The sequence below is a fragment of the Electrona antarctica genome (genome assembly GCF_951216825.1).
Source record: "Electrona antarctica genome assembly, chromosome: 24".
Lineage (NCBI taxonomy): Eukaryota > Metazoa > Chordata > Actinopteri > Myctophiformes > Myctophidae > Electrona > Electrona antarctica.
In genome coordinates, this window is record NC_136803.1 from 10,370,317 (window position 1) to 10,385,440 (window position 15,124).

Here is a 15,124-nt window from a genome sequence, read left to right on the forward strand (position 1 = left end):
TTTTACTGTGATTTCAGGCTGACCGACCCCCCCCCCCCCCCCCCCACCCACCCACCCAGCCAGCTGACGTCCACTGAAGCCTGGAGTGGTCACCTGCACCAAGCCACAGAAGCAAGTTGCAGCTGTCGCACAGGTAAAGACCTTCACATAACACGCAATGTTCTCATTTTCTTTTGAGCTTCCTTCAACCCCAAAAATAGCCAATCTACAAGCTCATTTGTTTTGCTTGACTCCCAATATGTTGTGTAGTGGTTAGTTTGATGCACTTCTGCATTCTGATGTCTGTAGCCTACTGTACAATGTCATTTCATGTGTTTGTAGGACCACAGCATTGAGTCCTGTAGAGAAGCTGTCACCAGAGTCCTCATTGTCTTGCTTGGGGAAAATACGGAGGAGTTGATCAAGGATTACAAGGTAAAGAAAATCTACCTCTGTTCTAAACTTCTTGCTAAAAGACCTAGCCTATAGAGCACCGAAGTCTGATGTCACTTTCAGTAGAGGGCACCAACACACAGGTTCATGTATTTTTTTGAGTGGTGTAAACCACTCCTACAACTGGCTTTGTTAGTCTGTGCAGAAAAAATGAGCATGGTTGCTATGTTCAACCTGTTCACCCGGGTGTGATTTCATTGAGTGGTGTAAACCACTCCTACAACTGGCTTTGTTAGTCTGTGCAGAAAAAATGAGCATGGTTGTGATTTCATTACGTCAGACATGATTTCATTACGTCAGACAGGCTATATAAGACCTTACACCACTCGGTTCACACGGGTGTGATTTTTTTTTTATTTGCATTGAAATCTCCATAGGGCTATTTTAGGTCGCTTCATATAAGAACTGTGTTTGAAAAATAAACCGACCACCCCGGCCTTTCTGTCAGCGGAGTGGCTGTGCGTCGTTAATGATGTCCATTCATATTTGATACAGCCAGTTTCTGGAGAAAATGGAATTAATGTGGCCGCAAAAGCCTTGAAACTACATATGAAGGCAATGTCGCTGCTAATATACGTCACGCCCAGCTGTCAACACATTGCGTTCCTGAGATTCCTCGTTGACGTAAGCTCAGCTGGTGGTGACTCGACTCGTACTAACCACGAAACATTAAATATCAATAAAATAAAAATAAACATAATTGACATTCAGTTTCTGTTGTGCGACGGGCAGATGTAGCCACCCGCCTACCCAGAAATGTAGTCTCTGGGTTGTTTGACTCGTTTCTAACGCTTATTTTGTTACTCTTTGGGTATATTTGTACATTTCCACCTTCAGTCGATGCTTCATATCCATATGAGTGAAAAGGCCGGGGTGATGCAAATAAAAAGTACATGAACCTGTGGACTGACGCCCTCTACTGACAGTGACGTCAGGACTTCGGTGCTCTATATGAGACAGGATTTTGCCATCTACAATATAGGGTGTGACATCATCATACCCGGGAGTTATGCGGGAATGCCTACTGAGTGGCACAAAACTACTTTCTGGCCTTGACACATACATCCAAACGGAAAAGTCCTATTTGATTGCATTAAATTACTTTAAACGACTTTAAATTCACTTCATCACTCACTTTGCCACTCAATCTGCCATTTACTTCATGCATGTGCATACCCTCTATAGAGCCTATCTGATGGCTTGGTGGGATCAATGGATGGTCAGTTGGCTGGTCAGTTAAGTAATATCATGGTCAGCAGGCTATACCAAATACTAGTAGTTTTGGCACATGTTCTAAAATGTCCTGGTAGATTGTGAGGTTTTCACTGTCTGTGATGATTTTGGATGCCATATCATCTGCTGGTGTCGGTCCACTGTGTTTTATCAAGTCCAGAGTCAATACAGCCATCTACCATGAGATGTGTTGTTGACACGCTTTATGGAGATGCTGATTTGCTTTTCTAGCGAGACTTGGCACCTGCCCACAGTGCCACAACTACTAGTAACTGGTATACTCACCATAGTATTAATGTTGGAGGAAGGTGTGAGACACTGGACACAACAATACAAATGAGATTACAGCTGCTGTCAAAGCAAAACTGGGCTTTTTGTTTTAGCATATTCTCACTGTCTCTGTTTTCCCCAGGTATTTGATGACGATGATGCAGCTGTACAAGAGGCCATCTCTTCTAGTGTCCTGAGCATCTTCGAGTACAGCAGAGGTGGTGGTCTCGACAGAACGGCCAGGGGATCCGCAAGTAATTCCGACGGGGCATTAGTCCTAGGTTGTCGTTTGTCTGACCAATGACTAGTCTGAACTAAGTACTGCACCCTAGGCCATAATGACCTTTAGAACACAAACAAATATTTTTTAGACAGTCATGAGGGCTATCATCCACGAACACATTAGGCCAATGACTTTTAGAACATACTTTTAATTGTTTTTAGAAGTAGCCCTGAGGGTTGGCCTCCATGAAAAGATTAGTACTTTAAACTTTAATTCAAACCAAATACTTTGGGAGACATTTTGGTGCTTGCGTCCAGCTCAAGAAATATTTTCTGAAACGCCTCAAAAGTGTACTTCAAAGGCTTGGGGTAGGGAAGGTCCAATGCATACATCAGGCCCATCAGGTAGGTGCAAGTATTTGCAACATCAGGGATACCATTATGGCCTAACGTTTTCAATGAGGCTATAGCCCTCAGGGGTACTAATACAAATTATTTACGTATGTTAAGTATGTTCTAAAGGTCATGGCCTAATCATTACCTCTGATAGACACATGTCCACTGCCAATGTGTTAATGGACTCTATATTTGAACAAATACAATTATGTTTCTTTGTGTTTTTGTTATGCACTGATAATTTTGTTAAGAAAAGCCAAACGCTGTGGGTCCAATGGGGCCCATAGAGAACCACATTACACTGTGGGTCCAATGGTTTCCACAGCCATAGAGAACCACAGTACACTGTGGGTCCACTGCCCACAGAGCCATAGAGAACCACAGTACACTGTGGGTCCAATGGTTTCCACTGCCATAGAGAACCACAGTACACTGTGGTTCCACTGCCCACAGAGCCATAGAGAACCACAATACACTGTGGGTCCAATGGGTTCCGTGCACTGCCAACAGAGCCATAGAGAACCACAGTACACTGTGGGTCCAATGGGTCCACTGCCCACAGGGCCATAGAGAACCACAGTACACTGGGTCCACTGCCCACAGGGCCATAGAGAACCACAGTACACTATGGGTCCGCTGCCCACAGGGCCATAGAGAACCACAGTACACTGTGGGTCCAATGGGTCCACTGCCCACAGGGCCATAGAGAACCACAGTACACTGTGGGTCCACTGCCCACAGGGCCATAGAGAACCACAGTACACTGTGCGTCCACTGCCCACAGCCATAGAGAACCACAGTACACTGTGCGTCCACTGCCCACAGGGCCATAGAGAACCACAGTACACTGTGGGTCCACTGCCCACAGAGCCATAGAGAACCACAGTACACTGTGGGTCCACTGCCCACAGAGCCATAGAGAACCACAGTACACTGTGGGTCCAATGGGTCCACTGCCCACAGGGCCATAGAGAACCACAGTACACTGTGGGTCCACTGCCCACAGAGCCATAGAGAACCACAGTACACTGTGGGTCCAATGGTTTCCACTGCCATAGAGAACCACAGTACACTGTGGTTCCACTGCCCACAGAGCCATAGAGAACCACAGTACACTGTGGGTCCAATGGGTTCCGTGCACTGCCAACAGAGCCATAGAGAACCACAGTACACTGTGGGTCCACTGCCCACAGGGCCATAGAGAACCACAGTACACTGGGTCCACTGCCCACAGGGCCATAGAGAACCACAGTACACTATGGGTCCACTGCCCACAGGGCCATAGAGAACCACAGTACACTGTGCGTCCACTGCCCACAGCCATAGAGAACCACAGTACACTGTGGGTCCAATGGGTCCACTGCCCACAGGGCCATAGAGAACCACAGTACACTGTGGGTCCACTGCCCACAGAGCCATAGAGAACCACAGTACACTGTGGGTCCAATGGTTCCACTGCCCACAGGGCCATAGATAACCACAGTACACTGTGGGTCCACTGCCCACAGAGCCATAGAGAACCACAGTACACTGTGGGTCCAATGGTTCCACTGCCCACAGGGCCATAGATAACCACAGTACACTGTGGGTCCACTGCCCACAGGGCCATAGAGAACCACAGTACACTGGGTCCACTGCCCACAGAGAACCACAGTACACTGTGGGTCCACTGCCCACAGAGCCATAGAGAACCACAGTACACTGTGGGTCCAATGGGTTCCACTGCCCACAGGGCCATAGAGAACCACAGTACACTGTGGGTCCAATGGGTTCCACTGCCCACAGGGCAATAGAGAACACTGTGGGTCCAATGGTTCCACTGCCCACGAAGCTATCATATTGTGGCTGCATTTACTTTGTTTTTATGCACTGATATAATTTTGTTTTAAAAAAACTGTACATCCATGAAGGTTATATGTTCCAATTTGAGGAATAAAACAATAAATTGTTTTTTTATACCTGATGCCATTTGACTCTTGCTGGTGGTGTTCATAGGACAAGACAAACATTTATGTTTGAGTATTTTCAGTTTATAATCAGAAGTTGTACAGAAAAGAACATGGTGGTCATAGGACAATACAAACATTTGTTTGAGTATTTTCAGTTTGTAATCAGAAGTTGTATAACTTCTGATTACAAACTGAAAATACTCATTGATCTTTTTTTAATAAATGGGGTGGCATTTTTATATATATAAAAATTCCACCCAGTTTATTTAAAAAAATCAATGAATTTAATTGAGTCAAAAACGTACTTTTATTAAACAAGACTAGTTCTTGTATAAAATACGTAATCCATTCAATTCAATAGTCTACATTTTCCAGTAAAATCTACAAGATATATCCAGTAAAATCTACAAGATATGTCCAGTAAAATCTACAAGATATGTCCAGTAAAATCTACAAGATAATGTCCAGTAAAATCTACAAGATATGTCCAGTAAATTTTACTGGACATATCTTGTAGATCCAGTAGATTTTACTGGACATATCTTGTAGATTTTACTGGACATATCTTGTAGATTTTACTGGACATATCTTGTCGATCCAGTACATTTTACTGGATATATCTTGTAGATTTTACTGGACATATCTTGTCGATTTTACTAGACATATCTTGTAGATTTTACTGGAAAATGTAGACTATTGAATTGACTGGATTGCGTATTTTATACAAGAACTAGTCTTGTTTAATAAAAGTACCTTTTTGACTCAATTAAATTCATTGATTCTTTTAAATAAATGGGGTGGCATATTTTTATCAGTGTTCATTCATGTTGTCGTCTTGCTTTTGGACGTCTTTTTCCTTGAAGTGTCGAGGACAGTAGAAAATTCCATGATTGGTTGATTAAATATTCTTTTGATGTAATCACTCACAAACCCTTTGATCAGGCTACAAAGAGAGGACATTGTTATTGTCATGATTGTCACAACTCTTAGTCATTCCATGTTTGTGTTGTGTATCAAATACTGCATTTGTTTCCTCGCATCTCCATCACACTGTTACTGTATATTTAAGTGGGAGTAGTTAATGAGTGTGTCTACTAGTACCCAGACACCCCTCACCTTATCAAACAGGCTATTTACCTTCATGTGTGAACACATCTGAGATAGACATGCTCCTGTTGCATGCTACATGGCAGAGGTTGCCTTGTTGGCTTGAGGTGGCCATTTTTGTCAACATTCAATTTTTGCCACGGACATACAAAATGAGTATTACCAGAAATGCATACATAGATAGCCCTGAATGACCATAACAGATCTGTAACTCTCAGAGTGTTCAAATGGAACAGGGGTCCATTTTGTTTCTGGGCGGGAACCCCTTTTGGTGTTAGCATTATGTTATGCTTTAGCTATTGAAAAATAGCAGATCTACAAGCTCATAGCGAAGTCGATTTCTATATCAGTCGCAGAACGACTGATATAGAAACATAGCTTTTTCAGAAAACTGTCAGGATGTAGAAGACATTTTTAGAATCTGATCTCAGGTCAGAATGGGTTAAAGGGGATCTTTGCAAATAAAACATAAAGAACCACTAGTACTAGTGGACTCCTAATGTGCCATAGTGGCATAATAAATAATTGCCATGCTTATTCTGGAGAAAACCCGGAGACTTGACATTCAGTAAGTGGGTGTTATGATAAAAATTAGAACATTGTAATGGTGTATGTGTTACGTGTGTAAAACAGAAAATCAAAAATGTGCCACGGACAAGACCAAGTCCCGAGACGTTGCCAAAGCATTTCCGGGGGTCCCCGGCCAAAAACGTTGAGAACCCCTGAAATAGGCCTACATATTAAAATGTGCCATTTGTTTCAAAAGTTTATCCCAAGTTAACTTTTCCTACGTGGGTGTACAATCTTTTTCTGTTAGCATATGTACAATTTGTATGGTTTGTAGGATTTCTATAAGTTGCAACATATATAAGAGAGAGAGAGAGGAGAGAGAGAGAGACCCTTTGATCAAGCTGATTGGCATAGAAAATGATTGAACAGAAGCACATATAAATAACAAAGAACGGTAAATGATTGAGTCAGCAGCACACATAAATAGCACCTCAAGAACCTCTGTTCACACATCGAGGCTTGAGGACTTGACCGAACGGATGAGCCATCATAATTAATGCAAAACTTAATTTGAGAATCTGTTTCTTCTAATCCACTGCTGGTGGATAGCGTACTAGTCAAGTAAGTAAGGACTTGTGCCGTTCTGTATTTCACTTCACTGCAGGCTTTGCTTCAGATTTACTTTTGTCTGAAATATGAACTAAGCATTTTCTCTAGACAGGTCTCTTGTGTCATGCCTTTGGCAATATTACACTTTTTACTCCACCAAAATAATTTGCAAACTTTACTTTTAGATTTAGATTTTTTTTATTACAGATCTTCAAGCTTGAACAGAAAATGCATTTTCTGTTCTGTGTGTGTGTGTGTGTGTGTGTGTGTGTGTGTGTGTGTGTGTGTGTGTGTGTGTGTGTGTGTGTGTGTGTGTGTGTGTGTGTGTGTGTGTGTGTGTGTGTGTGTGTGTGTGTGTGTGTGTGTGTGTGTGTGTGTGTGTGTGTGTGTGTGTGTGTGTGTGTGTGTGTGTGTGTGTGTGTGTGTGTGTGTGTGTGTGTGTGTGTGTGTGTGTGTGTGTGTGTGTGTGTGTGTGTGTGTGTGTGTGTGTGTGTGTGTGTGTGTGTGTGTGTGTGTGTGTGTGTGTGTGTGTGTGTGTGTGTGTGTGTGTGTGTGTGTGTGTGTGTGTGTGTGTGTGTGTGTGTGTGTGTGTGTGTGTGTGTGTGTGTGTGTGTGTGTGTGTGTGTGTGTGTGTGTGTGTGTGTGTGTCTGCGTGTGTCTGCGTGTGTCTGCGTGCGTGCGTGCGTGCGTGCTTGCGTGCGTGCGTGTGACACTTGTATTATACCACCTTAAATGTGCCGTCTGTATTTTGGGCATGTCATTGTAGAGGCAGGAAATGTTCAATAGTTTTCATAACACTTCACAAATGCCCAAAATGCTCGCAAATATTTAGATTGACAAGCTCACAATCCAGTGAAACGTTCAGCTAGTGTCGCTATTCTCTGTACACTGATGAGTGATGTATATACAGAGCAGTTAAAGGTATATTCAGTGATTTGACTTAATTCAAATATCACTTATTTTTTATTTTTTTCTGGATAATACTCCCTACTATAGAGTGTGCTGACCAATGTGACCATATAAGGAAATCCTCCCTGTCCCCAGTGAGCCCCTGGGGTCAAAAAACCCTAGTTTCAGTTTTGGTGGCGGGTGGCAAAACCTTCATCCAATCAGGATGAGAGGGGCCTTCCTCCAATCATGATCGAGTGGGGGCGGGCCTTGGTGCACATGCTGTTGGCCTGTTGCACTTCCCCCCACTGTAGAGCGTGCATGTGCACATTTTGTTACCGGGGCGGACTGGGTGGTTTTCCAAATCACCCAAATCACTGAATGCTCCTTTAAAGGGAGGATATCTAATTTTGGAATGAAACCTCACATGTGTTGTTCTCATGATGTGTGCAGGTTTAGTGGGGCATAAAGGACAGCAACAACCACCCGGCTTTGAAGCAGGCGACAGAGGAGTTTTCGCTATCGGAGAGCCCTGCACCGCCCTCCCTCTGAAGGAAGCAGCACCGTCACGTTACCAAGAAAATATGTCCTCCTCCTGGTACAAGGTACAATCACTGGTGGAATTGGGACTGAACACATTCACTGCCAGCTATTAATTCAATTATTCTCTCATTAGGCAGATTTTTTTTTAAACAAGATTTGTTTTAAAATATATTTAGTTTTTTATTATCACGAGAACGATGGCTTCAACTTTTGCATTGTAACTTTTCAGGAAAAGAAAGCCTGCCGTTTCTATTAGCTTGGATTCACCATCGATGATGTCACTGGTGGACGGGTTTCTGAACTGCCCAAAGCCTTCCTATGAGACACAGACTGAATAGGAAAAAATGGTGGTGTTTTATCATGAACATTAGTGAGGACCAATTATAGGAAGAGATGTTGAAAAGTGGTGAAGTGGTATGTTGTGTCAGACTAATTGACCCCATACACATGCACACACATACAGACACATACGTTATGTTCGGGTACTATATATGTTTAATGCAAACAGACTAAGGGCAGTCACACGAGCGGAGACGCTGTCACCCACAACTCTGTTCAACTCTGTTTAACTCTGTGACTCCTTAGCAACTAATAAAGATTCTTGCTGAGTAATATACAACGCATCCTGAGGTCTTCTTCTTTTCAACGATTCTACAGTAACCGCTATCGCCAGTTCTTTGGTTATGGGCGGTCGAATTTAGCTTGTTTTGACCAGGGGCGCAATCTGGGAAAGGAATCCGAATATTATAGATAAAGACATTTGAAATTAAAGAACAACAACGACAACGAGTAGACGGGCACGGCCAAGCAAGATGGCCGGTTTCCGGTTGTGTGGTTACTTTCACAATGTAACCACACAACGTGTCGTGATGTTGTGATGTGATGAGATGCTGTGAGCTTGTAACTCTCACAGCCCATCCCTGGTGGTTGCTAATGCTAACAGTGAACTTCTCTGTGTTCCATAGGCGATCAGCATCAGGGACCAGCACAGCATATCCTACTCTGTCTTCCCAGCGTCCACAACCGTGGTGGAATACGCTGCGCGCATCTGCGCCGCCGGCTTCAACTCATCCAAGAAAATCTTCCTGGGTGTAGGTTATGAAATGTCAGATAAAATGTCTCAGCTGGCCTGGGCCGTGGCTCAGTGGTCCAGGCGCCTTGGCTGGTGGTCCAGTCTGGCCAGTGTGCCGTGGGTTCGACTCCCCATCCCGACGGCCTTTACTGCATGTCTTCCCCCCGTCCCTCTCCCCATTTCCTGTCAGCCTACTGTCTCAGCTATGAATCCGTGTGACTGTGCAGGGATTCATAGCTTGTTTGATTAATCAATGAACAAATACATTAAAAATGAATTTAGCCAATCACATCACGTTGCAATGCGGTGTGTTTTGAGCTTTTAGATCTGCTACTTTTGAAAAAGTTTGGTACTTTTTACTACTAAGTACACGTATTTTGATGCCAATACTTTTGTACTTTTGTCAAGTAAAAAAATAATAATACAGGACTTTTCTTTGTAACAGTATTTTGTGGTATTGCTGCTTTTACTTAAGGTGAGACATGGTAGGTGAATAGGGAAACAAAGTTAACTAATAGCTATCACAATGAAACTTCTCCAGTTGATTACTTATATTAAAACTAAGATTTTTTGTATTACAAGTTTTCTGAAATTACATGTTTAAATATGCAAATGACATATTAGAGACAAAGAAAATTACAGAATGGATTTTAGATATCTATCACTCCACAAATCAGACAATAGTGTCAACAGGCATAAAAAAAACCAATTTTCGGCATGTTTTTAGGTATAAAATGTGATGTAAATCAGGCTGTGAATGATATATCAACAAACCCATCTGTAAATATCTGCAGAATATAGTTATGAATAAGACTGGAACGTTTGGTGTATGTGAGTGCAACTGAAGTGGAGATTCTTTGTCCCAGGTATGAGGAAAACTCATTTTGAGTAAACAGCCTTTAAAGAATTGTATTGTAAAATTCCAAAACATTTTATTTGAAATATGGTCACTTCCTTTGTACCAACAACCAATCATGAAAATTGAGAGGGTGGATTTTCACCCAGCAAAACGAGCTGTCATTGGCTAAAATAAACTACTAAAATAAATCTGTGTTTTGAATGTTTATTTTGCTTTAGTTTGGAAGAAAACATGTTTAGGAAGCAAAATAGCAAAAAAGAAAAAAAAAGGAAAAATCATGATTTCACCATCATGATTTCACCATCATGATTTCACCATACCATGTCTCGCCTTAAGTAATCAAATCTGAGGATTCTTTCACCACTGCCTTCGCCTCCCTGCAGGAGAACGCAGTTAAATGGACGAGTGATGGACAGATGGACGGACTGACCACCAGCGGTGTGCTGGTGATGCACTGATGCACCCGCTCCATGACGGACTGACCACCAGCGGTGTGCTGGTGATGCACACGCTCCATGACGGACTGACCACCAGCGGTGTGCTGGTGATGCACCCGCTCCATGACGGACTGACCACCAGCGGTGTGCTGGTGATGCACCCGCTCCATGACGGACTGACCACCAACGCTGTGCTGGTGATGCACCCGCTCCATGGCTTCTCTCAGGACTCCCAGCCCGGCCTGTGGAGGGAGGTCTCGGTATATCCGGCAACGTCTTCCCCCTCCGGGAGACCTGCTCGCTTCCGAAGCAGGGGAAGATGGTGAGGACTATATTCAGTATACATGTTCACAACAAAATAAATCTGGACTATAGTTGGCAGGTCACAACATTGTGCAAAATCAAAGTGTGAAATATGCTACGGAAATGTATTTATTTACTTACTTTACTTACTTACTTACTTACTTACTTACTTACTTACTTACTCACCCACCCTCCCCAAACGGTCACGGCCACACAGCCAACTCAAGGTACGGCCACGGAGCCGACTTGGGGACCCAACGCAGCTCCTCCAAGGAAAACAAACAAATGAACGGAGCTGAACGTGAATCCCCCCCACCGCCCACCCCTTTTTTTCCCTCACTGTATATGTTTCTTTTCCCTTTTTACCTCCTTTATGATGAATTCCTGTTCTGTCCTTTGTCTATATAGAAGTGTCTATTTGTACGTCTCTAAATGTTTTTGATGAATTGAACATTGTGGACCCTATTGGAAACAAGTGTAATGCTTAATTGGGTTGTCCACTCACAGTTAACAGCCTTTGTATTGAGTTTGTGCTTGAAATGTACTGTAATTCTGCAAACTGTTAATACATTTTTCAATCAATCAATCAATCAAACAGAATTGCACAAACACTCAAAGTACAAAATGGAAATAAGCTCTCAAGCGTCTTTTGTTTTATTTGATCATTTTGAGAAATGATGTACAAATCGATGCATTCTTGTCTCCAAAAACAGGACAATGAGTCTCAGGAACTGGTGGACGGCTCGCTGATCGACCTGTGTGGTGTAACCCTGATGTGGCGCACGACCGAGGGCCTGCAGGCGCTCATACCCACCATGGAACACCTGGAGGTCCAGCGGAAGGATATTTACACCGGGCGGCCCGGTTTTGTTTACAAAGCGCAAAAAGTAAATTTGTCTATATGTTCTCGCAATTATTTGAACGGCTACGAGCATAATGACATAGACATAATGTTGTGCAATAGAGCTCATATACTGTACAATACCATACTGTGCATGTTGTTGGAATGATATAACATGAGAGAATAGTACTGCCTGTAGCAGACAACCCGCAGCACTCCAGGTTCAAACAAAATCCTTATAGGTGCGGCTCGAAGATATAAGTAGAGATGAAGAATGCCAGCACTCATTGTATGTCCTTTTGCATGATTTTATTTACCTCTGACTGAGACTGACAAACGGACGCGTTTCGGCCTGTATGGCCTTCCTCAGCGTTTGGAATGATATAACATGACTATGTTCAACAGGATGTTGTTCAACCGGATGGTGCTGGCATCTCGAAGGATCCACAAAGAGGTGAGCTTTTATTGTCCTTGTGCAGTTCAATGCTTGAGGGGGTATTACAATCATTAGGCCTTGCATGTAGTGCCATAGTCCCCAATTTCTTTTTTTCTTTTTTTACATAGCTCAGCAATATGGAAAGTATCATTGTTTATGTGAAATGTAAACTGTATAAAGTGTCCTGTAAATCCATATTGGCTGGGCTTCCTTGGAAGCATGACACTTCAACACTTGAAGACACTTCAATCAATCAAAAATATGGCAAAGACACGAAACCCACATGAAGACACGAAAACCACAACCATTGCTATAGCTCCACAAGGGTGGCGCTTTAGCACTCAAATTGAAAATGCTAACTTTGAACAGGTATAACTCATGCCCATTTCATACACTAAACTTTGCCAATAATGCCACTTTGACTTTTGACCTCTGACCTTTAGATCCCCCACCATTTGAATTATATGAAAAACACTTACAAATTTGAATTGTCTTGGGGGGTTTATCAATCTGCACAGAACTTTCTACACATGAACACATGGAACAATATCTACAAACAAAAAAGTCTGTACGTGAAAAAAAAATGAAGCCTCCAGGCGCCAATGGAAATGGCAGTTTTATGAAAAATATTCTTCTGCCCCTAAGTACATGAATGCAGTGTCATACAGAATGTTGCAGTATGGTAGAGGATCATGACAAATGGGGGCGGGGAGGTGGGTGGGGGGGGAGGTTGGGGGGGGCTATAGCAAACATTCAAAATGTTAACTTTGACATTTCGTCTAAAGCCATGTACACACATGTGTGAATTTCATATGACTAGAGAGATCCAAGCGCACTCAGTGTGCATTTCTTTTTCTTTTTTTTTTAAAGATATTTTTTACTTTTATTGGTTTTTGAAGGGACAGACAGTAGGCTGACAGGAAACGGGAGAGAGATGGGGGAAGACATGCAGTAAAGGCCGTGTCGGGCTCGGGAGTCGAACCCGCGGCACACTGCGACTGGATTACCAGTCGGGTGCCCAGACGGTTACGCCACCGCCTGGGCTCAGTGTGCATTTCTAAAAGCACCCACTGATGTATGTATGCATACTTTGTATGTTAAAATGTAGCCTCAGTTCTTCCGTCATGATGTCAATGACTTCTTGTGTTTACAGAGTTTCCTGTCAAAGTCTCACATCGACCAGTGCTCATTGTCAGAAAGGACCTCTTACGATGTGAGTTTGTGTATGTGTGTGTGACACTTGTGTGTGTGTGTGTGTGTGTGTGTGTGTGTGTGTGTGTGTGCATGTGTGTTTGCATGTGTGTGCGTGTTCGTGAGTGTGACACTCAGTGAATGATGTTTTTTATGTTTACTGTCTTGTTCTCTCATCAGATGTGCGTGAACTCACACTGGATCCAAACACAGCACACATAAAGATATCTCTGTCTGAGAAGGAAGGTGACAACAGGAAGGTGACACGTGTGGAAGGGGAACAGAAGTATCCTGATCACGCAGACAGATTTAAAGACTATGGACAGGTGATGTGTAGAGAGAGTCTGACTGGACGCTGTTACTGGGAGGTGGAGTGGAGTGGAGAGGTTGAGATAGCAGTGACATACAGAGGAATCAACAGAAAGGGTGATGACAGTCAGTTTGGATACAACGACAAGTCCTGGAGTCTGAGATGTAGTGGTGATGATAACAGTTACACTGCGTGGCACAATAAGAAGAAAACGGACCTCCCTGTCAGTCCCTCCTCTCGCTCCGGTAGAGTAGCAGTGTATGTTGACCATTCTTCTGGCACCGTGTCCTTCTACAAAGTGTCCTCTGACACTCTGACACACCTGCACAGCTTCCAGGCCAAATTCACTGAACCCCTCTATGCTGGGTTCCATGGGTTGGGTGGTCTGACTCATCAGTAGTGTGTGTCAGAGAGAGAGAGAGGAGGTTCTTTAGCATTTGTACGTCCCAGTGATATAATTTGTGCTCTCGCAACACTCTTGCAACATCTCAGAGTAAAACAAATAAATAGACATGGTCCCATATGTAGTGGAAGAAGTACTCAGATGTAAAAAGAAAAAATCCTCAAGTACGTCGCAATACCACAATGTAGAAAAACTCATATACTGTACTCATTATGCAGAATGTCTCATTTCACAAATTGTTTCAAGATTTGTCAGAATGTTTTTAAAATAGCAAATCTACAAGTTCACATGCAACACATAATGTACACACACATGTACTGATTTCATTCAAAAGCATATCTGTTCATTATTTGTGTTTTTAAATACATAACAAGGAATTATGATAAATCCACATAACCTTCAGTCATAATCAGAAAAAAATGTGGTTTTTTTATTTGTCTCTTACCGCAGTGGTTCTCAAACATTTTCAACAGCCCAAAATTAAAATTCATTTGGCATTGGAATTGTGTGTAGCAGTTAACTGTATAACAACAGTTAGATCCATGGATGTTTACAATTCATATTAAATTAAAAGTGTTTTAAGTACAGCTTTCAGCTTGATTTATACTTCAGCCATATTCATATATGGCGCTCATCATAAATTGCGATCTCCAAGCTCACAATGTGTTATGATTCATTGTGAGCTTGGAGATCCATTGTCAGTGGAGTTAGGAGGTTGATAAGAACTATCAATGATGGAGAAAACCACCTAACTCCACTTGAGCTGTATTTGGGTAAAGTGGTGATAATATGATGACACACATGCGCGTACTGTATCTGATAATATACAAAGTCACAATACCAACTTTGATGAGGCAGTATTGCTTTGTTTTAAAAAATATAATGTTTTTCCATTTCCTGAAAAAGATTTTGGAAGTGTCTTCCCGACAGCAGAGATATGTAAAAGGACCATTTTACCTGACAGTATGTAGGCCTACAGTATGTAACCCTAATGGAGGGTAAAGTTGTATTTATCATAGATAATGCAAGTTTGCATCTCTGACCGGATTAAATAATACACGTATTGATACAAAACGCATACAAATCGTATTACCATTGCATGCATTTATGCTA

General features: G+C 42.6%; 1 long non-coding RNA gene across 1 annotated transcript; it reads left to right on the plus strand.

Annotated features, from left to right (window-relative positions):
- The first annotated feature begins 51 nt into the window (after window positions 1-51).
- LOC306917292 lies at window positions 52-3,240 on the plus strand. Its single transcript, XR_013789138.1, has 3 exons — window positions 52-133; window positions 322-414; window positions 2,078-3,240. It is a non-coding gene; the product is annotated as an uncharacterized lncRNA (long non-coding RNA).
- The last annotated feature ends 11,884 nt before the right edge of the window (window positions 3,241-15,124 follow it).